Below are 20617 nucleotides of genomic sequence, written 5' to 3' on the forward strand. Positions count from 1 at the left end.
TTAATATTAGACAGAAACACGACAACTTGATGGAAGAAGTGTTCAATTGGCTTCGCACAGACCTGAAGTTTGTGCAAAAACACTGCTTTATATTGCCGAAACCCAGAATTGAACCACGGGACTTTAGATTTTCAGTCTAACACTCTCCCAACTGAGCTGTTTCAGCTCTCAAAGATAGCCTAATTGTTGTGATAGGCTCACTCAACAAACGGTTGGAACGGGTATTGGTGAGCTTATGAATACTTTCGGTTAAAGGAAAAAGGACACCGGTTTAAATTGCCAAAACCTGGGATTGAGCCAGGGACCTTCCGATCTTCAGTCTTAACGCTCTCCCAACTCAGATGTTTCAGATCACGAGCCTTCCTATTCTGACAGGCTCGCTCAACAAAGGGTTGGAACAGGTTGGATTTTTATTGTTAATACTTTAGGTTAAAGGAAAAATAATACTTTAAATTGCCGAAACACAGGACTGAAAGAGGGACCTTCAGATCTTCAGTCTAGCGCTCTCCCAACTGAGCTATTGAGGCTTGTGAGACTTGTTGTTCTGAGTGGCTTACTCAACAAAGGGTTGGAACAGGATGGATTATGGGGGCTCATACTTTTGGTTAAAGGAAAAAGAATACTGCTTCAAATTGCTGAACCCCGGGATTGAACCAGGAACCTTTAGATCTTCAGTCTAATACTCTCCCAACTGAGCTACTTTCAGCTTGTCAGCCTTGCTGTTCTGAGTGGCTCACTCAACAAGCGGTTGGAACAGGGATTGGAATGAGTCTATTACAGAAAATACTTTAGGTTAAGCGCGGCACGGTGGTCGAGTAGTTACCATGTCCGCCTCCCAGTTCTGAGGACTCTGGTTTGAGTCCAGGCTCCGGCCTTCCTGGGTGGAGTTTGCATGTTCTCCCTGTGCCCGCGTGGGTCTACTCCGGGTACTCCGGTCTCCTCCCACATTCCAAAGACATGCATGGCAGGTTAATTGGGCGCTCCGAATTGTCACTTGGTGTGCGTGTGAGTGTGGATGGTTGTTCGTCTCTGTGTGCCCTGCGATTTGCTGGCAACCAGTCCTGGTTGTCCCCTGCCTACTGCCCAGAGCCAGCTGAGATAGGCGCCAGCAGCCCCCGCGACCCTTGTGAGGAATAAGCGGTCAAGAAAATGGATGGACATTAGGTTAAAGTAGAATGTCAGACTATTATTGAGCTGAATTGTCTTTCTTGTGAGGAAGAAGAACAAACTAGTATACAGACATGAAACTTGATGAAAGAAGCACTCAAAAAGCTTCGCACAGACCTGAAGTTTGTGCGAAAACGCTGCTTAAAATTGTCGAAACCCGGAATTGAACCAGGGACCTTTAGCTGTTCAGTCTAACGCTCTCAACCAAACTCAGCTATTTCAGCTCAGAAAACTAGTCTAATTATTTTGATAGGCTCACTCAACAAACGGTTGGAACGGTGAGCTTTTGAGAAATAATACTTTCGGTTAAAGAAAAAAAAAAACATCGGTTTAAATTGCCAAAACCCGGGATTGAACCAGAGACCCTCAGATCTTTAGTCTAGCGCTCTCCCAACTGAGATATTTCAGCTTGTGAGACATAACCCGGGATTTACACCGGATGCGGTTGCGGTGCAGTTGCGGTGCGTTCCGGCGACGCAAGCAATTAGATTCCATTCATTCGAATGGTGTAGTTTACACCGCTTGCGTGTGCGTTGCGTGTCAACTGCGTCTCAGCTGCGGCAAATGGCAAGCTAGCACAAAACACATCGAGCGGGACAGGAAGACCGATGCAGTTTCAAAATAAATTTCCGGTTACCTTTCAAGATAAAACACTCGCTAGTTCCTATTTCGCAAGCATGCTAGCAAAACGTGATGTGGGCGTTGACGGGCCTGGACTTAACGTGCGAGGTGCTCATTCACGGTTTAGACACCAGCGAACATGGACGAGGAGAGGTTTATATTGGAGGTAGAAAGCCACAAAATAATAAAAGTCCACCTCTCTTTCTGCTTCTCTGTTGAGCACAGACTTTCTGTGTGTTTGTCGTTGTTTTTAATGCCACATGGGAAGTGGTCGGCGACGGAGCTGCCGGACCGCAGCTGTGCGGATTGGCCAAAAAATTGACGCGTCCGGAGCACACAGTCAAGACGCACCGTGCCGCACCGCACACGCAACCGGTGTAAACCCGGGGTTAATATTCTGAGTGGCTCACTCAACAAAGGGTTGGAACTGCTTATTACAGGTCATACTTTAGGTTCAAGGAAAAAGAATACTGCTTTAATTTGCCGAAACCCAGAATTGAACCAGGGACCTTCACGTCTTCAGTCTAACGCTCTCCCAACTGAGCTATTTTGGCTTGCATGCTTGTTGGCCAGAGTGGCTCACTCAACAAATGGTTAGAACAGGTTGGATTGGCAGTCTTTTTTTTTTTTTTTTTTTTCCAGGAAATAGTTTTGGTTCAAGAAGACTGTCAGTCTGTGATTGAGCTGAATTCTCTTTCATGTGAGGAAGAAGACCTGATGAGTATTTTGAGATGAAACTTGATGGAAGAAGCATTCAAACTGCTTCGCACAGACCTGAAGTTTGTGCGAAAACACTGCTTTAAATTGCCGAAACCCGGGATTGAAACAGGGACCTTTAGATCTTCAGTCTAACGCTTTCCCAACTGAGCTATTTCAGCTTCTCAGACTTGTTGTTCTGAGTGCCTCACTCAACAAACGGTTGGAACAGGCTGGATTGGCTCGAGTCTATTCCAGAAAATAGTTTTGGTTCAAGTAGACTATCAGTCTCTTATTGAGCTGAATTGTCTTTCTAGTGAGGAAGAAGACCTTACTCGTATATAGACATTAAACTTGATGAACATCTATTACCTATACAAACGTGAATGTATGTTTTATAGATCGTGCTCACAGCGATGTTCTAGTGTATATCAGCACATTTACACACGCTGCTAGCAGATCGCCGAAAAGTTAGTAAAGTAATCTTACTAGCAATCTCTTAGCATGTTAGCGCTTACCTTCACGTTCTTTGGAAGACTGTCCAAGACTGTCTTACATCGGACCCATAGTACTCGTCATCGTCCGATGAAACGTCATCTGTGCAGACGTGCTCAGTTGTGCACCACTTTTCTCCGGTGTTAGCATCGCTAGCCGGTGCGGCCTTAGGACGTTATTAGCATCGCTAGCCGGTGGGGCCTTCGGACGTGGTCGAAACGGCCGCGTCACCGCTTCAACTATGACTTAACTCCGTCATCTCTGTGCTCTTGAGCACTGGTCGATGCTTTTGAGCTTTGAAAATAAGGATCAAGCGTGAGCTGATTGCCATCTGTAGCCTTTTTGACTCCCTTTGCCAAGTTAGCCATTCTCTCCCCTCAACACTCTAGCTCCGCCTCTCTTCTTCTACTGTTGTCTCCTACCCGATCTTGTCCAAAAGACTCATCACAGCCATCTAGTGGCCAGGAATACTCATTATAGTAACCCGATCGGCTTGATACTTGGAGCACAGCTGCCCAAGGCTTTCCTCCACCCGTTTCCATAAAAAAACATAGTAGACGTCAATTAACGTCTATGGCGGCCAATTCTAGGTTTATACTGAACGTCATTAAACGTTTATGGCGGTCAAAGAGTTAAGTTGTTAAAATGTGTTTGATAGATTTATTGTTCCATAAGGTGGCTTCATATTTCTTTTGGCTGGATGGTAGGTTTATTTCATGTCTCAAATTTATGTTTCTGAAATACTTCACAATGTGGACATATTCTGTTTAATTGTGTTGGTGTCTTTTTAAAGGTTAAATATTTATATTTCAAATTGAATTATCAGCCTTTTGTTTTCCTGATTCTGATTTTGAATTAAAAAACAAAAAAACAAAAAACAATTATAACTGTCAATAACAACTAATAAATATTGAAACTGATACATTTTTCAGTCATATCGCCCAGCCCTTTGTTCCGGTCCATTTAAATAATTGATTCAATATATAAAAATATAGAAGACATTGTTGTTGTTCTTTTTTAACACATTTGTAGATATTGTAAAAATTTGTGGTGTTTTAAGATTGTTTACAAGCAACAAATGTCACTATAAGTTTTGAATATTGAAATTAATCGTATCGAATCGTAAATTGTATCATTCCCAAACTTAATCGAACCGTATCGAACCGTTCTGTTCTGAAAGATAATCGTTTTTCAATCGAATCGCAACTTGTGTATCGAGATACATATCGAATCGGCCTCATGTCAGAGAGTCCCACCCCTAGTTTTAAATTGCCGAAACCCGGTTCAAGTAGACTGTCAGTCTCTTATTGAGCTGAATTCTCTTTCATGTGAGGAAGAAGACCTGACTTGTATTTTGAGATGAAACTTGATGGAATAAGCGTTCAAATGGCTTCGCAAAGACCTGAAGTTTGTGCGAAGACACTGTTTTAAATTGCCGAAACCCTGAATTGAAAGAGGGACTTTCAGATTTTCAGTCTCACACTCTCCCAACTGAGTTATTTCGGCTCACAAAACTAGCCTAATTGTTGAGATTGGCTCACTCAACAAAGGGTTGGAACTGCTTATTACAGGTCATTCTTTAGGTTCAAGGAAAAAGAATACTGCTTTAAACTGCCGAAACCCGGGATTGAACCAGGGACCTTTAGATCTTCAGTCTAACGCTCTCCCAACTGAGCTATTTCGGCTTGTGTATGTGTTGTCCAGAGTGGCTCACTCAACAAACGGTTAGAACAGGTTGGATTTGCAGTATTTTTCCAGAAAATAGTTTTGGTTCAAGTAGACTGTCAGTCTCTTATTGAGCTGAATTCTCTTTCATGTGAGGAAGAAGACCTGACTTGTATTTTGAGATGAAACTTGATGGAAAAAGCGTTCAAATGGCTTCGCACAGAACTGGAGTTTGTGCGAAAACACTGCTTTAAATTGCAGAAACCCGGGATTGAACCAGAGACCTTTAGATCTTCAGTCTAACGCTCTCCCAACCGAGCTATTTCGGCTTCTGAGTCTTGTTTTTCTGAGTGGCTCACTCAAGAAACGGTTGGAACAGGCTGGATTGGCTCGAGTCTATTCCAGAAAATAGTTTTGGTTCAAGTAGACTATGAGTCTCTTATTGAGCTGAATTGTGTTTCTTATGAGGAAGAAAATCTTCCTAGTATATAGACATTAAACTTGATGGAAGAAGCGTTCAAATGGCTTCGCACAGACCTGAAGTTTGTGCGAAGACACTGTTTTAAATTGCCGAAACCCTGAATTGAAAAAAGGAGTTTTAGATTTTCAGTCTAGCACTCTCCCAACTGAGTTATTTCGGCTCACAAAACTAGACGAATTGTTGAGATGGGCTCACTCAACAAAGGGTTGGAACTGCTTATTACAGGTCATACTTTAGGTTCAAGGAAAAAGAATACTGCTTTAAATTGCCGAAACCCGGGATTGAACCAGGGACCTTTAGATCTTCAGTCTAACGCTCTCCCAACTGAGCTATTTCGGCTCCTGAGACTTGCTGTTCTGAGTGCCTCACTCAACAAACGGTTGGAACAGGCTGGATTGGCTCGATTCTATTCCAGAAAATAGTTTTGGTTCAAGTAGACTATCAGTCTCTTATTGAGCCGAATTGTGTTTCTAATGAGGAAGAAAACCTTACAAGTATATAGACATTAAACTTGATGGAAGAAGCGTTCAAATGGCTTCGCACAGACCTGAAGTTTGTGCGAAGACACTGTTTTAAATTGCCGAAACCCTGAATTGAAAAAAGGAGTTTTAGATTTTCAGTCTAGCACTCTCCCAACTGAGTTATTTCGGCTCACAAAACTAGACTAATTGTTGAGATGGGCTCACTCAACAAAGGGTTGGAACTGCTTATTACATGTCATACTTTAGGTTCAAGGAAAAAGAATACTGCTTTAAATTGCCGAACCCCGGGATTGAACCAGGGACCTTTAGATCTACAGTCTAACACTCTCCGAACTGAGCTATTTCTGCTCCTGAGACTTGCTGTTCTGAGTGCCTCACTCAACAAACGGTTGGAACAGGCTGGATTGGCTTGAGTCTATTCCAGAAAATAGTTTTGGTTCAAGTAGACTATGAGTCTCTTATTGAGCTGAATTGTGTTTCTTATGAGGAAGAAAATCTTCCTAGTATATAGACATTAAACTTGATGGAAGAAGCGTTCAAATGGCTTCGCACAGACCTGAAGTTTGTGCGAAGACACTTTTTTAAATTGCCGAAACCCTGAATTGAAACTGGGACTTTCAGATTTTCAGTCTCACACTCTCCCAACTGAGTTATTTCGGCTCACAAAACTAGCCTAATTGTTGAGATTGGCTCACTCAACAAAGGGTTGGAACTGCTTATTACAGGTCATTCTTTAGGTTCAAGGAAAAAGAATACTGCTTTAAACTGCCGAAACCCGGGATTGAACCAGGGACCTTTAGATCTTCAGTCTCACGCTCTCCCAACTGAGTTATTTCGGCTTGTGTATGTGTTGTCCAGAGTGGCTCACTCAACAAACGGTTAGAACAGGTTGGATTTGCAGTATTTTTCCAGGAAATAGTTTTGGTTCAAGTAGACTGTCCGTCTCTTATTGAGCTGAATTGTGTTTCTAATGAGGAAGAAATCCTTACAAGTATATAGACATTAAACCTGATGGAAGAAGCGTTCAAATGGCTTCGCACAGACCTGAAGTTTGTGCGAAGACACTTTTTTAAATTGCCGAAACCCTGAATTGAAACAGGGACTTTCAGATTCTCAGTCTAACACTCTCCCAACTGAGTTATTTCGGCTCACAAAACTAGCCTAATTGTTGAGATTGGCTGACTCAACAAAGGGTTGGAACTGCTTATTACAGGTCTTTCTTTAGGTTCAAGGAAAAAGAATACTGCTTTAAACTGCCGAAACCCGGGATTGAACCAGGGACCTTTAGATCTTCAGTCTAACGCTCTCCCAACTGAGCTATTTCGGCTTGTGTATGTGTTGTCCAGAGTGGCTCACTCAACAAACGGTTAGAACAGGTTGGATTTGCAGTATTTTTCCAGGAAATAGTTTTGGTTCAAGTAGACTGTCCGTCTCTTATTGAGCCGAATTGTGTTTCTAATGAGGAAGAAAACCTTACAAGTATATAGACATTAAACCTGATGGAAGAAGCGTTCAAATGGCTTCGCACAGACCTGAAGTTTGTGCGAAGACACTTTTTTAAATTGCCGAAACCCTGAATTGAAACAGGGACTTTCAGATTTTCAGTCTAACACTCTCCCAACTGAGTTATTTCGGCTCACAAAACTAGCCTAATTGTTGAGATTGGCTCACTCAACAAAGGGTTGGAACTGCTTTTTACAGGTCATACTTTAGGTTCAAGGAAAAAGAATACTGCTTTAAACTGCCGAAACCCGGGATTGAACCAGGGACCTTTAGATCTTCAGTCTAACGCTCTCCCAACTGAGCTATTTCGGCTTGCATGCTTGTTGTCCAGAGTGGCTCACTCAACAAACGGTTAGAACAGGTTGGATTGGCAGTCTTTTTCCAGAAAATAGTTTTGGTTCAAGTAGACTGTCAGTCTCTTATTGAGCTGAATTCTCTTTCATGTGAGGAAGAAGACCTGACTTGTATTTTGAGATGAAACTTGATGGAATAAGCGTTCAAATGGCTTCGCACAGACCTGAATTTTGTGCGAAAACACTGCTTTAAATTGCCGAAACCCGGGATTGAACCAGGGACCTTTAGATCTTCAGTCTAACGCTCTCCCAACTGAGCTATTTCGGCTCCTGATACATGCTGTTCTGAGTGCCTCACTCAACAAACGGTTGGAACAGGCTGGATTGGCTCGATTCTATTCCAGAAAATAGTTTTGGTTCAAGTAGACTATCAGTCTCTTATTGAGCCGAATTGTGTTTCTAATGAGGAAGAAAACCTTACAAGTATATAGACATTAAACTTGATGGAAGAAGCGTTCAAATGGCTTCGCACAGACCTGAAGTTTGTGCGAAGACACTGTTTTAAATTGCCGAAACCCTGAATTGAAAAAAGGAGTTTTAGATTTTCAGTCTAGCACTCTCCCAACTGAGTTATTTCGGCTCACAAAACTAGACTAATTGTTGAGATGGGCTCACTCAACAAACGGTTAGAACAGGTTGGATTTGCAGCCTTTTTCCAGGAAATAGTTTTGGTTCAAGTAGACTGTCAGTCTCTTATTGAGCTGAATTCTCTTTCATGTGAGGAAGAAGACCTGACTTGCATTTTGAGATGAAACTTGATGGAAAAAGCGTTCAAATGGCTTCGCACAGAACTGGAGTTTGTGCGAAAACACTGCTTTAAATTGCCGAAACCCGGGATTGAACCAGGGACCTTTAGATCTTCAGTCTAACGCTCTCCCAACTGAGCTATTTCGGCTTCTGAGACTTCTTTTGCTGAGTGGCTCACTCAACAAACGGTTGGAACAGGCTGGATTGGCTCGAGTCTATTCCAGAAAATAGTTTTGGTTCAAGTAGACTATGAGTCTCTTATTGAGCTGAATTGTGTTTCTTATGAGGAAGAAAATCTTCCTAGTATATAGACATTAAACTTGATGGAAGAAGCGTTCAAATGGCTTCGCACAGACCTGAAGTTTGTGCGAAGACACTTTTTTAAATTGCCGAAACCCTGAATTGAAACAGGGACTTTCATATTTTCAGTCTCACACTCTCCCAACTGAGTTATTTCGGCTCACAAAACTAGCCTAATTGTTGAGATTGGCTCACTCAACAAAGGGTTGGAACTGCTTATTACAGGTCATTCTTTAGGTTCAAGGAAAAAGAATACTGCTTTAAACTGCCGAAACCCGGGATTGAACCAGGGACCTTTAGATCTTCAGTCTAACGCTCTCCCAACTGAGCTATTTCGGCTTGTGTATGTGTTGTCCAGAGTGGCTCACTCAACAAACGGTTAGAACAGGTTGGATTTGCAGTATTTTTCCAGGAAATAGTTTTGGTTCAAGTAGACTGTCCGTCTCTTATTGAGCTGAATTGTGTTTCTAATGAGGAAGAAATCCTTACAAGTATATAGACATTAAACTTGATGGAAGAAGCGTTCAAATGGCTTCGCACAGACCTGAAGTTTGTGCGAAGACACTTTTTTAAATTGCCGAAACCCTGAATTGAAACAGGGACTTTCAGATTTTCAGTCTAACCCTCTCCCAACTGAGTTATTTCGGCTCACAAAACTAGCCTAATTGTTGAGATTGGCTCACTCAACAAAGGGTTGGAACTGCTTATTACAGGTCATACTTTAGGTTCAAGGAAAAAGAATACTGCTTTAAGTTGCCGAAACCCGGGATTGAACCTGGGACCTTTAGATCTTCAGTCTAACGCTCTCCCAACTGAGCTATTTCGGCTTGCATGCTTGTTGTCCAGAGTGGCTCACTCAACAAACGGTTAGAACAGGTTGGATTTGCAGTATTTTTCCAGAAAATAGTTTGGGTTCAAGTAGACTGTCAGTCTCTTATTGAGCTGAATTCTCTTTCATGTGAGGAAGAAGACCTGACTTGTATTTTGAGATGAAACTTGATGGAATAAGCGTTCAAATGGCTTCGCACAGACCTGAATTTTGTGCGAAAACACTGCTTTAAATTGCCGAAACCCGGGATTGAACCAGGGACCTTTAGATCTTCAGTCTAACGCTCTCCCAACTGAGCTATTTCGGCTCCTGAGACTTGCTGTTCTGAGTGCCTCACTCAACAAACGGTTGGAACAGGCTGGATTGGCTCGATTCTATTCCAGAAAATAGTTTTGGTTCAAGTAGACTATCAGTCTCTTATTGAGCCGAATTGTGTTTCTAATGAGGAAGAAAACCTTACAAGTATATAGACATTAAACTTGATGGAAGAAGCGTTCAAATGGCTTCGCACAGACCTGAAGTTTGTGCGAAGACACTGTTTTAAATTGCCGAAACCCTGAATTGAAAAAAGGAGTTTTAGATTTTCAGTCTAGCACTCTCCCAACTGAGTTATTTCGGCTCACAAAACTAGACTAATTGTTGAGATGGGCTCACTCAACAAAGGGTTGGAACTGCTTATTACATGTCATACTTTAGGTTCAAGGAAAAAGAGTACTGCTTTAAATTGCCGAACCCCGGGATTGAACCAGGGACCTTTAGATCTACAGTCTAACACTCTCCGAACTGAGCTATTTCTGCTCCTGAGACTTGCTGTTCTGAGTGCCTCACTCAACAAACGGTTGGAACAGGCTGGATTGGCTCGAGTCTATTCCAGAAAATAGTTTTGGTTCAAGTAGACTATGAGTCTCTTATTGAGCTGAATTGTGTTTCTTATGAGGAAGAAAATCTTCCTAGTATATAGACATTAAACTTGATGGAAGAAGCGTTCAAATGGCTTCGCACAGACCTGAATTATGTGCGAAAACACTGCTTTAAATTGCCGAAACCCTGAATTGAAACTGGGACTTTCAGATTTTCAGTCTAACACTCTCCCAACTGAGTTATTTCGGCTCACAAAACTAGCCTAATTGTTGAGATGGGCTCACTCAACAAAGGGTTGGAACTGCTTATTACAGGTCATTCTTTAGGTTCAAGGAAAAAGAATACTGCTTTAAACTGCCGAAACCCGGGATTGAACTAGGGACCTTTAGATCTTCAGTCTAACGCTCTCCCAACTGAGCTATTTCAGCTTGCGTATGTGTTGTCCAGAGTGGCTCACTCAACAAACGGTTAGAACAGGTTGGATTTGCAGTATTTTTCCAGGAAATAGTTTTGGTTCAAGTAGACTGTCAGTCTCTTATTGAGCTGAATTGTGTTTCTAATGAGGAAGAAATCCTTATAAGTATATAGACATTAAACCTGATGGAAGAAGCGTTCAAATGGCTTCGCAAAGACCTGAAGTTTGTGCGAAGACACTGGTTTAAATTGCCGAAACCCTGAATTGAAACAGGGACTTTCAGATTTTCAGTCTCACACTCTCCCAACTGAGTTATTTCGGCTCACAAAACTAGCCTAATTGTTGAGATTGGCTCACTCAACAAAGGGTTGGAACTGCTTATTACAGGTCATTCTTTAGGTTCAAGGAAAAAGAATACTGCTTTAAACTGCAGAAACCCGGGATTGAACCAGGGACCTTTAGATCTTCAGTCTCACGCTCTCCCAACTGAGTTATTTCGGCTTGTGTATGTGTTGTCCAGAGTGGCTCACTCAACAAACGGTTAGAACAGGTTGGATTTGCAGTATTTTTCCAGGAAATAGTTTTGGTTCAAGTAGACTGTCCGTCTCTTATTGAGCTGAATTGTGTTTCTAATGAGGAAGAAATCCTTACAAGTATATAGACATTAAACCTGATGGAAGAAGCGTTCAAATGGCTTCGCACAGACCTGAAGTTTGTGCGAAGACACTTTTTTAAATTGCCGAAACCCTGAATTGAAACAGGGACTTTCAGATTTTCAGTCTAACACTCTCCCAACTGAGTTATTTCGGCTCACAAAACTAGCCTAATTGTTGAGATTGGCTCACTCAACAAAGGGTTGGAACTGCTTATTACAGGTCATTCTTTAGGTTCAAGGAAAAAGAATACTGCTTTAAACTGCCGAAACCCGGGATTGAACCAGGGACCTTTAGATCTTTAGTCTAACGCTCTCCCAACTGAGCTATTTCGGCTTGTGTATGTGTTGTCCAGAGTGGCTCACTCAACAAACGGTTAGAACAGGTTGGATTTGCAGTGTTTTTCCAGGAAATAGTTTTGGTTCAAGTAGACTGTCCGTCTCTTATTGAGCCGAATTGTGTTTCTAATGAGGAAGAAAACCTTACAAGTATATAGACATTAAACCTGATGGAAGAAGCGTTCAAATGGCTTCGCACAGACCTGAAGTTTGCGCGAAGACACTTTTTTAAATTGCCGAAACCCTGAATTGAAACAGGGACTTTCAGATTTTCAGTCTAACACTCTCCCAACTGAGTTATTTCGGCTCACAAAACTAGCCTAATTGTTGAGATTGGCTCACTCAACAAAGGGTTGGAACTGCTTATTACAGGTCATACTTTAGGTTCAAGGAACAAGAATACTGCTTTAAACTTCCGAAACCCGGGATTGAACCAGGGACCTTTAGATCTTCAGTCTAACGCTCTCCCAACTGAGCTATTTCGGCTTGCGTATGTGTTGTCCAGAGTGGCTCACTCAACAAACGGTTAGAACAGGTTGGATTGGCAGTCTTTTTCCAGAAAATAGTTTTGGTTCAAGTAGACTGTCAGTCTCTTATTGAGCTGAATTCTCTTTCATGTGAGGAAGAAGACCTGACTTGTATTTTGAGATGAAACTTGTTGGAATATGCGTTCAAATGGCTTCGCACAGACCTGAATTTTGTGCGAAAACACTGCTTTAAAATTCCGAAACCCGTGATTGAACCAGGGACCTTTAGATCTTCAGTCTAACGCTCACCCAACTGAGCTATTTCGGCTCCTGAGACTTGCTGTTCTGAGTGCCTCACTCAACAAACGGTTGGAACAGGCTGGATTGGCTCGATTCTATTCCAGAAAATAGTTTTGGTTCAAGTAGACTATCAGTCTCTTATTGAGCCGAATTGTGTTTCTAATGAGGAAGAAAACCTTACAAGTATATAGACATTAAACTTGATGGAAGAAGCGTTCAAATGGCTTCGCACAGACCTGAAGTTTGTGCGAAGACACTGTTTTAAATTGCCGAAACCCTGAATTGAAAAAAGGAGTTTTAGATTTTCAGTCTAGCACTCTCCCAACTGAGTTATTTCGGCTCACAAAACTAGCCTAATTGTTGAGATGGGCTCATTCAACAAAGGGTTGGAACTGCTTATTACAGGTCATACTTTAGGTTCAAGGAAAAAGAATACTGCTTTAAATTGCCGAAACCCGGGATTGAACCAGGGACCTTTAGATCTTCAGTCTAACGCTCTCCCAACTGAGCTATTTCGGCTCCTGAGACTTGCTGTTCTGAGTGCCTCACTCAACAAACGGTTGGAACAGGCTGGATTGGCTCGATTCTATTCCAGAAAATAGTTTTGGTTCAAGTAGACTATCAGTCTCTTATTGAGCCGAATTGTGTTTCTAATGAGGAAGAAAACCTTACAAGTATATAGACATTAAACTTGATGGAAGAAGCGTTCAAATGGCTTCGCACAGACCTGAAGTTTGTGCGAAGACACTTTTTTAAATTGCCGAAACCCTGAATTGAAACTGGGACTTTCAGATTTTCAGTCTAACACTCTCCCAACTGAGTTATTTCGGATCACAAAACTAGCCTAATTGTTGAGATGGGCTCACTCAACAAAGGGTTGGAACTGCTTACGACAGATCATACTTTAGGTTCAAGGCAAAAGAATACTGCTTTAAATTGCCGAAACCCGGGATTGAACCAGGGACCTTTAGATCTTCAGTCTAACGCTCTCCCAACTGAGCTATTTCGGCTTGCGTATGTGTTGTCCAGAGTGGCTCACTCAACAAACGGTTAGAACAGGTTGGATTTGCAGCCTTTTTCCAGGAAATAGTTTTGGTTCAAGTAGACTGTCAGTCTCTTATTGAGCTGAATTCTCTTTCATGTGAGGAAGAAGACCTGACTTGCATTTTGAGATGAAACTTGATGGAAAAAGCGTTCAAATGGCTTCGCACAGAACTGGAGTTTGTGCGAAAACACTGCTATAAATTGCCGAAACCCGGGATTGAACCAGGGACCTTTAGATCTTCAGTCTAACGCTCTCCCAACTGAGCTATTTCGGCTTCTGAGACTTCTTTTTCTGAGTGGCTCACTCAACAAACGGTTGGAACAGGCTGGATTGGCTCGAGTCTATTCCAGAAAATAGTTTTGGTTCAAGTAGACTATGAGTCTCTTATTGAGCTGAATTGTGTTTCTTATGAGGAAGAAAATCTTCCTAGTATATAGACATTAAACTTGATGGAAGAAGCGTTCAAATGGCTTCGCACAGACCTGAAGTTTGTGCGAAGACACTTTTTTAAATTGCCGAAACCCTGAATTGAAACAGGGACTTTCAGATTTTCAGTCTCACACTCTCCCAACTGAGTTATTTCGGCTCACAAAACTAGCCTAATTGTTGAGATTGGCTCACTCAACAAAGGGTTGGAACTGCTTATTACAGGTCATTCTTTAGGTTCAAGGAAAAAGAATACTGCTTTAAACTGCCGAAACCCGGGATTGAACCAGGGACCTTTAGATCTTCAGTCTAACGCTCTCCCAACTGAGCTATTTCGGCTTGTGTATGTGTTGTCCAGAGTGGCTCACTCAACAAACGGTTAGAACAGGTTGGATTTGCAGTATTTTTCCAGGAAATAGTTTTGGTTCAAGTAGACTGTCCGTCTCTTATTGAGCCGAATTGTGTTTCTAATGAGGAAGAAAACCTTACAAGTATATAGACATTAAACCTGATGGAAGAAGCTTTCAAATGGCTTCGCACAGACCTGAAGTTTGTGCGAAGACACTTTTTTAAATTGCCGAAACCCTGAATTGAAACAGGGACTTTCAGATTTTCAGTCTAACACTCTCCCAACTGAGTTATTTCGGCTCACAAAACTAGCCCAATTGTTGAGATTGGCTCACTCAACAAAGGGTTGGAACTGCTTATTACAGGTCATACTTTAGGTTCAAGGAAAAAGAATACTGCTTTAAACTGCCGAAACCCGGGATTGAACCAGGGACCTTTAGATCTTCAGTCTAACGCTCTCCCAACTGAGCTATTTCGGCTTGCGTATGTGTTGTCCAGAGTGGCTCACTCAACAAACGGTTAGAACAGGTTGGATTGGCAGTCTTTTTCCAGAAAATAGTTTTGGTTCAAGTAGACTGTCAGTCTCTTATTGAGCTGAATTCTCTTTCATGTGAGGAAGAAGTCCTGACTTGTATTTTGAGATGAAACTTGATGGAATAAGCGTTCAAATGGCTTCGCACAGACCTGAATTTTGTGCGAAAACACTGCTGTAAATTGCCGAAACCCGGGATTGAACCAGGGACCTTTAGATCTTCAGTCTAACGCTCTCCCAACTGAGCTATTTCGGCATCTGAGACTTCTGTTTCTGAGTGGCTCACTCAACAAACGGTTGGAACAGGCTGGATTGGCTCTAGTCTATTCCAGAAAATAGTTTTGGTTCAAGTAGACTATGAGTCTCTTATTGAGCTGAATTGTGTTTCTTATGAGGAAGAAAATCTTCCTAGTATATAGACATTAAACTTGATGGAAGAAGCGTTCAAATGGCTTCGCACAGACCTGAAGTTTGTGCGAAGACACTTTTTTAAATTGCCGAAACCCTGAATTGAAACAGGGACTTTCAGATTTTCAGTCTAGCACTCTCCCAACTGAGTTATTTCGGCTCACAAAACTAGACTAATTGTTGAGATGGGCTCACTCAACAAACGGTTAGAACAGGTTGGATTTGCAGCCTTTTTCCAGGAAATAATTTTGGTTCAAGTAGACTGTCAGTCTCTTATTGAGCTGAATTCTCTTTCATGTGAGGAAGAAGACCTGACTTGCATTTTGAGATGAAACTTGATGGAAAAAGCGTTCAAATGGCTTCGCACAGAACTGGAGTTTGTGCGAAAACACTGCTTTAAATTGCCGAAACCCGGGATTGAACCAGGGACCTTTAGATCTTCAGTCTAACGCTCTCCCAACTGAGCTATTTCGGCTTCTGAGACTTCTTTTTCTGAGTGGCTCACTCAACAAACGGTTGGAACAGGCTGGATTGGCTCGAGTCTATTCCAGAAAATAGTTTTGGTTCAAGTAGACTATGAGTCTCTTATTGAGCTGAATTGTATTTCTTATGAGGAAGAAAATCTTCCTAGTATATAGACATTAAACTTGATGGAAGAAGCGTTCAAATGGCTTCGCACAGACCTGAAGTTTGTGCGAAGACACTTTTTTAAATTGCCGAAACCCTGAATTGAAACAGGGACTTTCAGATTTTCAGTCTCACACTCTCCCAACTGAGTTATTTCGGCTCACAAAACTAGCCTAATTGTTGAGATTGGCTCACTCAACAAAGGGTTGGAACTGCTTATTACAGGTCATTCTTTAGGTTCAAGGAAAAAGAATACTGCTTTAAACTGCCGAAACCCGGGATTGAACCAGGGACCTTTAGATCTTCAGTCTAATGCTCTCCCAACTGAGCTATTTCGGCTTGTGTATGTGTTGTCCAGAGTGGCTCACTCAACAAACGGTTAGAACAGGTTGGATTTGCAGTATTTTTCCAGGAAATAGTTTTGGTTCAAGTAGACTGTCCGTCTCTTATTGAGCTGAATTGTGTTTCTAATGAGGAAGAAATCCTTACAAGTATATAGACATTAAACCTGATGGAAGAAGCGTTCAAATAGCTTCGCACAGACCTGAAGTTTGTGCGAAGACACTTTTTTAAATTGCCGAAACCCTGAATTGAAACAGGGACTTTCAGATTTTCAGTCTAACACTCTCCCAACTGAGTTATTTCGGCTCACAAAACTAGCCTAATTGTTGAGATTGGCTCACTCAACAAAGGGTTGGAACTGCTTATTACAGGTCATTCTTTAGGTTCAAGGAAAAAGAATACTGCTTTAAACTGCCGAAACCCAGGATTGAACCAGGGACCTTTAGATCTTCAGTCTAACGCTCTCCCAACTGAGCTATTTCGGCTTGTGTATGTGTTGTCCAGAGTGGCTCATTCAACAAACGGTTAGAACAGGTTGGATTTGCAGTATTTTTCCAGGAAATAGTTTTGGTTCAAGTAGGCTGTCCGTCTCTTATTGAGCCGAATTGTGTTTCTAATGAGGAAGAAAACCTTACAAGTATATAGACATTAAACCTGATGGAAGAAGCGTTCAAATGGCTTCGCACAGACCTGAAGTTTGTGCGAAGACACTTTTTTAAATTGCCGAAACCCTGAATTGAAACAGGGACTTTCAGATTTTCAGTCTAACACTCTCCCAACTGAGTTATTTTGGCTCACAAAACTAGCCTAATTGTTGAGATTGGCTCACTCAACAAAGGGTTGGAACTGCTTATTACAGGTCATACTTTAGGTTCAAGGAAAAAGAATACTGCTTTAAACTGCCGAAACCCGGGATTGAACCAGGGACCTTTAGATCTTCAGTCTAACGCTCTCCCAACTGAGCTATTTCGGCTTGCGTATGTGTTGTCCAGAGTGGCTCACTCGACAAACGGTTAGAACAGGTTGGATTGGCAGTCTTTTTCCAGAAAATAGTTTTGGTTCAAGTAGACTGTCAGTCTCTTATTGAGCTGAATTCTCTTTCATGTGAGGAAGAAGACCTGACTTTTATTTTGAGATGAAACTTGATGGAATAAGCGTTCAAATGGCTTCGCACAGACCTGAATTTTGTGCGAAAACACTGCTTTAAATTGCCGAAACCCGGGATTGAACCAGGGACCTTTAGATCTTCAGTCTAACGCTCTCCCAACTGAGCTATTTCGGCTCCATGAGACTTGCTGTTCTGAGTGCCTCACTCAACAAACGGTTGGAACAGGCTGGATTGGCTCGATTCTATTCCAGAAAATAGTTTTGGTTCAAGTAGACTATCAGTCTCTTATTGAGCCGAATTGTGTTTCTAATGAGGAAGAAAACCTTACAAGTATATAGACATTAAACTTGATGGAAGAAGCGTTCAAATGGCTTCGCACAGACCTGAAGTTTGTGCGAAGACACTGTTTTAAATTGCCGAAACCCTGAATTGAAAAAAGGAGTTTTAGATTTTCAGTCTAGCACTCTCCCAACTGAGTTATTTCGGCTCACAAAACTAGACTAATTGTTGAGATGGGCTCACTCAACAAACGGTTAGAACAGGTTGGATTTGCAGCCTTTTTCCAGGAAATAATTTTGGTTCAAGTAGACTATGAGTCTCTTATTGAGCTGAATTGTGTTTCTTATGAGGAAGAAAATCTTCCTAGTATATAGACATTAAACTTGATGGAAGAAGCGTTCAAATGGCTTCGCACAGACCTGAAGTTTGTGCGAAGACACTTTTTTAAATTGCCGAAACCCTGAATTGAAACAGGGACTTTCAGATTTTCAGTCTCACACTCTCCCAACTGAGTTATTTCGGCTCACAAAACTAGCCTAATTGTTGAGATTGGCTCACTCAACAAAGGGTTGGAACTGCTTATTACAGGTCATTCTTTAGGTTCAAGGAAAAAGAATACTGCTTTAAACTGCCGAAACCCGGGATTGAACCAGGGACCTTTAGATCTTCAGTCTAACGCTCTCCCAACTGAGCTATTTCGGCTTGTGTATGTGTTGTCCAGAGTGGCTCACTCAACAAACGGTTAGAACAGGTTGGATTTGCAGTATTTTTCCAGGAAATAGTTTTGGTTCAAGTAGACTGTCCGTCTCTTATTGAGCTGAATTGTGTTTCTAATGAGGAAGAAATCCTTACAAGTATATAGACATTAAACCTGATGGAAGAAGCGTTCAAATGGCTTCGCACAGACCTGAAGTTTGTGCGAAGACACTTTTTTAAATTGCCGAAACCCTGAATTGAAACAGGGACTTTCAGATTTTCAGTCTAACACTCTCCCAACTGAGTTATTTCGGGTCACAAAACTAGCCTAATTGTTGAGATTGGCTCACTCAAGAAAGGGTTGGAACTGCTTATTACAGGTCATTCTTTAGGTTCAAGGAAAAAGAATACTGCTTTAAACTGCCGAAACCCGGGATTGAACCAGGGACCTTTAGATCTTCAGTCTAACGCTCTCCCAACTGAGCTATTTCGGCTTGTGTATGTGTTGTCCAGAGTGGCTCACTCAACAAACGGTTAGAACAGGTTGGATTTGCAGTATTTTTCCAGGAAATAGTTTTGGTTCAAGTAGACTGTCCGTCTCTTATTGAGCCGAATTGTGTTTCTAATGAGGAAGAAAACCTTACAAGTATATAGACATTAAACCTGATGGAAGAAGCGTTCAAATGGCTTCGCACAGACCTGAAGTTTGTGCGAAGACACTTTTTTAAATTGCCGAAACCCTGAATTGAAACAGGGACTTTCAGATTTTCAGTCTAACACTCTCCCAACTGAGTTATTTCGGCTCACAAAACTAGCCTAATTGTTGAGATTGGCTCACTCAACAAAGGGTTGGAACTGCTTATTACAGGTCATACTTTAGGTTCAAGGAAAAAGAACACTGCTTTAAACTGCCGAAACCCGGGATTGAACCAGGGACCTTTAGATCTTCAGTCTAACGCTCTCCCAACTGAGCTATTTCGGCTTGCGTATGTGTTGTCCAGAGTGGCTCACTCAACAAACGGTTAGAACAGGTTGGATTGGCAGTCTTTTTCCAGAAAATAGTTTTGGTTCAAGTAGACTGTCAGTCTCTTATTGAGCTGAATTCTCTTTCATGTGAGGAAGAAGACCTGACTTGTATTTTGAGATGAAACTTGATGGAATAAGCGTTCAAATGGCTTCGCACAGACCTGAATTTTGTGCGAAAACACTGCTTTAAATTGCCGGAACCCGGGATTGAACCAGGGACCTTTAGATCTTCAGTCTAACGCTCTCCCAACTGAGCTATTTCGGCTCCATGAGACTTGCTGTTCTGAGTGCCTCACTCAACAAACGGTTGGAACAGGCTGGATTGGCTCGATTCTATTCCAGAAAATAGTTTTGGTTCAAGTAGACTATCAGTCTCTTATTGAGCCGAATTGTGTTTCTAATGAGGAAGAAAACCTTACAAGTATATAGACATTAAACTTGATGGAAGAAGCGTTCAAATGGCTTCGCACAGACCTGAAGTTTGTGCGAAGACACTGTTTTAAATTGCCGAAACCCTGAATTGAAAAAAGGAGTTTTAGATTTTCAGTCTAGCACTCTCCCAACTGAGTTATTTCGGCTCACAAAACTAGACTAATTGTTGAGATGGGCTCACTCAACAAACGGTTAGAACAGGTTGGATTTGCAGCCTTTTTCCAGGAAATAATTTTGGTTCAAGTAGACTGTCAGTCTCTTATTGAGCTGAATTCTCTTTCATGTGAGGAAGAAGACCTGACTTGCATTTTGAGATGAAACGATGGAAAAAGCGTTCAAATGGCTTCGCACAGAACTGGAGTTTGTGCGAAAACACTGATTTAAATTGCCGAAACCCGTGATTGAACCAGGGACCTTTAGATCTTCAGTCTAACGCTCTCCCAACTGAGCTATTTCGGCTTCTGAGACTTCTTTTTCTGAGTGGCTCACTCAACAAACGGTTGGAACAGGCTGGATTGGCTCGAGTCTATTCCAGAAAATAGTTTTGGTTCAAGTAGACTATGAGTCTCTTATTGAGCTGAATTGTGTTTCTTATGAGGAAGAAAATCTTCCTAGTATATAGACATTAAACTTGATGGAAGAAGCGTTCAAATGGCTTCGCACAGACCTGAAGTTTGTGCGAAGACACTTTTTTAAATTGCCGAAACCCTGAATTGAAACAGGGACTTTCAGATTTTCAGTCTCACACTCTCCCAACTGAGTTATTTCGGCTCACAAAACTAGCCTAATTGTTGAGATTGGCTCACTCAACAAAGGGTTGGAACTGCTTATTACAGGTCATTCTTTAGGTTCAAGGAAAAAGAATACTGCTTTAAACTGCCGAAACCCGGGATTGAACCAGGGACCTTTAGATCTTCAGTCTAACGCTCTCCCAACTGAGCTATTTCGGCTTGTGTATGTGTTGTCCAGAGTGGC

The 20617-nt window shown here is 41.8% G+C and overlaps 1 protein-coding gene and 45 non-coding genes across 47 annotated transcripts in view; 1 reads left to right on the top strand and 45 right to left on the bottom strand.

Moving 5' to 3' along the window:
- Positions 1-20617, top strand: part of pla2r1 (phospholipase A2 receptor 1) — a 77531-nt gene that overhangs the window by 20620 nt on the left and 36294 nt on the right. The gene's annotated exons all lie outside the window — the stretch shown is intronic.
- trnaf-gaa (transfer RNA phenylalanine (anticodon GAA)) lies at positions 94-166 on the bottom strand. Its single transcript has one exon. It is a non-coding gene; the product is annotated as a tRNA-Phe (tRNA).
- Positions 634-707, bottom strand: trnaf-gaa (transfer RNA phenylalanine (anticodon GAA)). Its single transcript has one exon. It is a non-coding gene; the product is annotated as a tRNA-Phe (tRNA).
- Positions 2270-2342, bottom strand: trnaf-gaa (transfer RNA phenylalanine (anticodon GAA)). The gene has a single exon. It is a non-coding gene; the product is annotated as a tRNA-Phe (tRNA).
- trnaf-gaa (transfer RNA phenylalanine (anticodon GAA)) lies at positions 2594-2666 on the bottom strand. Its single transcript has one exon. It is a non-coding gene; the product is annotated as a tRNA-Phe (tRNA).
- trnaf-gaa (transfer RNA phenylalanine (anticodon GAA)) lies at positions 4592-4664 on the bottom strand. The gene has a single exon. It is a non-coding gene; the product is annotated as a tRNA-Phe (tRNA).
- Positions 4901-4973, bottom strand: trnaf-gaa (transfer RNA phenylalanine (anticodon GAA)). Its single transcript has one exon. It is a non-coding gene; the product is annotated as a tRNA-Phe (tRNA).
- On the bottom strand, positions 5392-5464 carry trnaf-gaa (transfer RNA phenylalanine (anticodon GAA)). Its single transcript has one exon. It is a non-coding gene; the product is annotated as a tRNA-Phe (tRNA).
- trnaf-gaa (transfer RNA phenylalanine (anticodon GAA)) lies at positions 6374-6446 on the bottom strand. Its single transcript has one exon. It is a non-coding gene; the product is annotated as a tRNA-Phe (tRNA).
- Positions 6683-6755, bottom strand: trnal-gag (transfer RNA leucine (anticodon GAG)). Its single transcript has one exon. It is a non-coding gene; the product is annotated as a tRNA-Leu (tRNA).
- Positions 6862-6934, bottom strand: trnaf-gaa (transfer RNA phenylalanine (anticodon GAA)). Its single transcript has one exon. It is a non-coding gene; the product is annotated as a tRNA-Phe (tRNA).
- trnaf-gaa (transfer RNA phenylalanine (anticodon GAA)) lies at positions 7171-7243 on the bottom strand. The gene has a single exon. It is a non-coding gene; the product is annotated as a tRNA-Phe (tRNA).
- trnaf-gaa (transfer RNA phenylalanine (anticodon GAA)) lies at positions 7350-7422 on the bottom strand. The gene has a single exon. It is a non-coding gene; the product is annotated as a tRNA-Phe (tRNA).
- On the bottom strand, positions 7659-7731 carry trnaf-gaa (transfer RNA phenylalanine (anticodon GAA)). Its single transcript has one exon. It is a non-coding gene; the product is annotated as a tRNA-Phe (tRNA).
- trnaf-gaa (transfer RNA phenylalanine (anticodon GAA)) lies at positions 8286-8358 on the bottom strand. Its single transcript has one exon. It is a non-coding gene; the product is annotated as a tRNA-Phe (tRNA).
- trnaf-gaa (transfer RNA phenylalanine (anticodon GAA)) lies at positions 8777-8849 on the bottom strand. The gene has a single exon. It is a non-coding gene; the product is annotated as a tRNA-Phe (tRNA).
- trnaf-gaa (transfer RNA phenylalanine (anticodon GAA)) lies at positions 9265-9337 on the bottom strand. The gene has a single exon. It is a non-coding gene; the product is annotated as a tRNA-Phe (tRNA).
- trnaf-gaa (transfer RNA phenylalanine (anticodon GAA)) lies at positions 9574-9646 on the bottom strand. The gene has a single exon. It is a non-coding gene; the product is annotated as a tRNA-Phe (tRNA).
- On the bottom strand, positions 10556-10628 carry trnaf-gaa (transfer RNA phenylalanine (anticodon GAA)). Its single transcript has one exon. It is a non-coding gene; the product is annotated as a tRNA-Phe (tRNA).
- Positions 11044-11116, bottom strand: trnaf-gaa (transfer RNA phenylalanine (anticodon GAA)). Its single transcript has one exon. It is a non-coding gene; the product is annotated as a tRNA-Phe (tRNA).
- trnaf-gaa (transfer RNA phenylalanine (anticodon GAA)) lies at positions 11353-11425 on the bottom strand. Its single transcript has one exon. It is a non-coding gene; the product is annotated as a tRNA-Phe (tRNA).
- Positions 11532-11604, bottom strand: trnaf-aaa (transfer RNA phenylalanine (anticodon AAA)). The gene has a single exon. It is a non-coding gene; the product is annotated as a tRNA-Phe (tRNA).
- On the bottom strand, positions 11841-11913 carry trnaf-gaa (transfer RNA phenylalanine (anticodon GAA)). Its single transcript has one exon. It is a non-coding gene; the product is annotated as a tRNA-Phe (tRNA).
- Positions 12020-12092, bottom strand: trnaf-gaa (transfer RNA phenylalanine (anticodon GAA)). The gene has a single exon. It is a non-coding gene; the product is annotated as a tRNA-Phe (tRNA).
- On the bottom strand, positions 12329-12401 carry trnaf-gaa (transfer RNA phenylalanine (anticodon GAA)). Its single transcript has one exon. It is a non-coding gene; the product is annotated as a tRNA-Phe (tRNA).
- trnaf-gaa (transfer RNA phenylalanine (anticodon GAA)) lies at positions 12820-12892 on the bottom strand. The gene has a single exon. It is a non-coding gene; the product is annotated as a tRNA-Phe (tRNA).
- On the bottom strand, positions 13311-13383 carry trnaf-gaa (transfer RNA phenylalanine (anticodon GAA)). Its single transcript has one exon. It is a non-coding gene; the product is annotated as a tRNA-Phe (tRNA).
- Positions 13620-13692, bottom strand: trnaf-gaa (transfer RNA phenylalanine (anticodon GAA)). The gene has a single exon. It is a non-coding gene; the product is annotated as a tRNA-Phe (tRNA).
- On the bottom strand, positions 14111-14183 carry trnaf-gaa (transfer RNA phenylalanine (anticodon GAA)). Its single transcript has one exon. It is a non-coding gene; the product is annotated as a tRNA-Phe (tRNA).
- trnaf-gaa (transfer RNA phenylalanine (anticodon GAA)) lies at positions 14420-14492 on the bottom strand. The gene has a single exon. It is a non-coding gene; the product is annotated as a tRNA-Phe (tRNA).
- On the bottom strand, positions 14599-14671 carry trnaf-gaa (transfer RNA phenylalanine (anticodon GAA)). Its single transcript has one exon. It is a non-coding gene; the product is annotated as a tRNA-Phe (tRNA).
- Positions 14908-14980, bottom strand: trnaf-gaa (transfer RNA phenylalanine (anticodon GAA)). The gene has a single exon. It is a non-coding gene; the product is annotated as a tRNA-Phe (tRNA).
- trnaf-gaa (transfer RNA phenylalanine (anticodon GAA)) lies at positions 15535-15607 on the bottom strand. The gene has a single exon. It is a non-coding gene; the product is annotated as a tRNA-Phe (tRNA).
- On the bottom strand, positions 16026-16098 carry trnaf-gaa (transfer RNA phenylalanine (anticodon GAA)). Its single transcript has one exon. It is a non-coding gene; the product is annotated as a tRNA-Phe (tRNA).
- trnaf-gaa (transfer RNA phenylalanine (anticodon GAA)) lies at positions 16335-16407 on the bottom strand. Its single transcript has one exon. It is a non-coding gene; the product is annotated as a tRNA-Phe (tRNA).
- Positions 16514-16586, bottom strand: trnaf-gaa (transfer RNA phenylalanine (anticodon GAA)). Its single transcript has one exon. It is a non-coding gene; the product is annotated as a tRNA-Phe (tRNA).
- On the bottom strand, positions 16823-16895 carry trnaf-gaa (transfer RNA phenylalanine (anticodon GAA)). The gene has a single exon. It is a non-coding gene; the product is annotated as a tRNA-Phe (tRNA).
- On the bottom strand, positions 17002-17074 carry trnaf-gaa (transfer RNA phenylalanine (anticodon GAA)). Its single transcript has one exon. It is a non-coding gene; the product is annotated as a tRNA-Phe (tRNA).
- Positions 17311-17383, bottom strand: trnaf-gaa (transfer RNA phenylalanine (anticodon GAA)). Its single transcript has one exon. It is a non-coding gene; the product is annotated as a tRNA-Phe (tRNA).
- On the bottom strand, positions 18118-18190 carry trnaf-gaa (transfer RNA phenylalanine (anticodon GAA)). The gene has a single exon. It is a non-coding gene; the product is annotated as a tRNA-Phe (tRNA).
- On the bottom strand, positions 18606-18678 carry trnaf-gaa (transfer RNA phenylalanine (anticodon GAA)). The gene has a single exon. It is a non-coding gene; the product is annotated as a tRNA-Phe (tRNA).
- On the bottom strand, positions 18915-18987 carry trnaf-gaa (transfer RNA phenylalanine (anticodon GAA)). Its single transcript has one exon. It is a non-coding gene; the product is annotated as a tRNA-Phe (tRNA).
- trnaf-gaa (transfer RNA phenylalanine (anticodon GAA)) lies at positions 19094-19166 on the bottom strand. The gene has a single exon. It is a non-coding gene; the product is annotated as a tRNA-Phe (tRNA).
- Positions 19403-19475, bottom strand: trnaf-gaa (transfer RNA phenylalanine (anticodon GAA)). Its single transcript has one exon. It is a non-coding gene; the product is annotated as a tRNA-Phe (tRNA).
- trnaf-gaa (transfer RNA phenylalanine (anticodon GAA)) lies at positions 20029-20101 on the bottom strand. Its single transcript has one exon. It is a non-coding gene; the product is annotated as a tRNA-Phe (tRNA).
- trnaf-gaa (transfer RNA phenylalanine (anticodon GAA)) lies at positions 20520-20592 on the bottom strand. The gene has a single exon. It is a non-coding gene; the product is annotated as a tRNA-Phe (tRNA).

Source organism: Festucalex cinctus, chromosome 4 (genome assembly GCF_051991245.1).
Source record: "Festucalex cinctus isolate MCC-2025b chromosome 4, RoL_Fcin_1.0, whole genome shotgun sequence".
Lineage (NCBI taxonomy): Eukaryota > Metazoa > Chordata > Actinopteri > Syngnathiformes > Syngnathidae > Festucalex > Festucalex cinctus.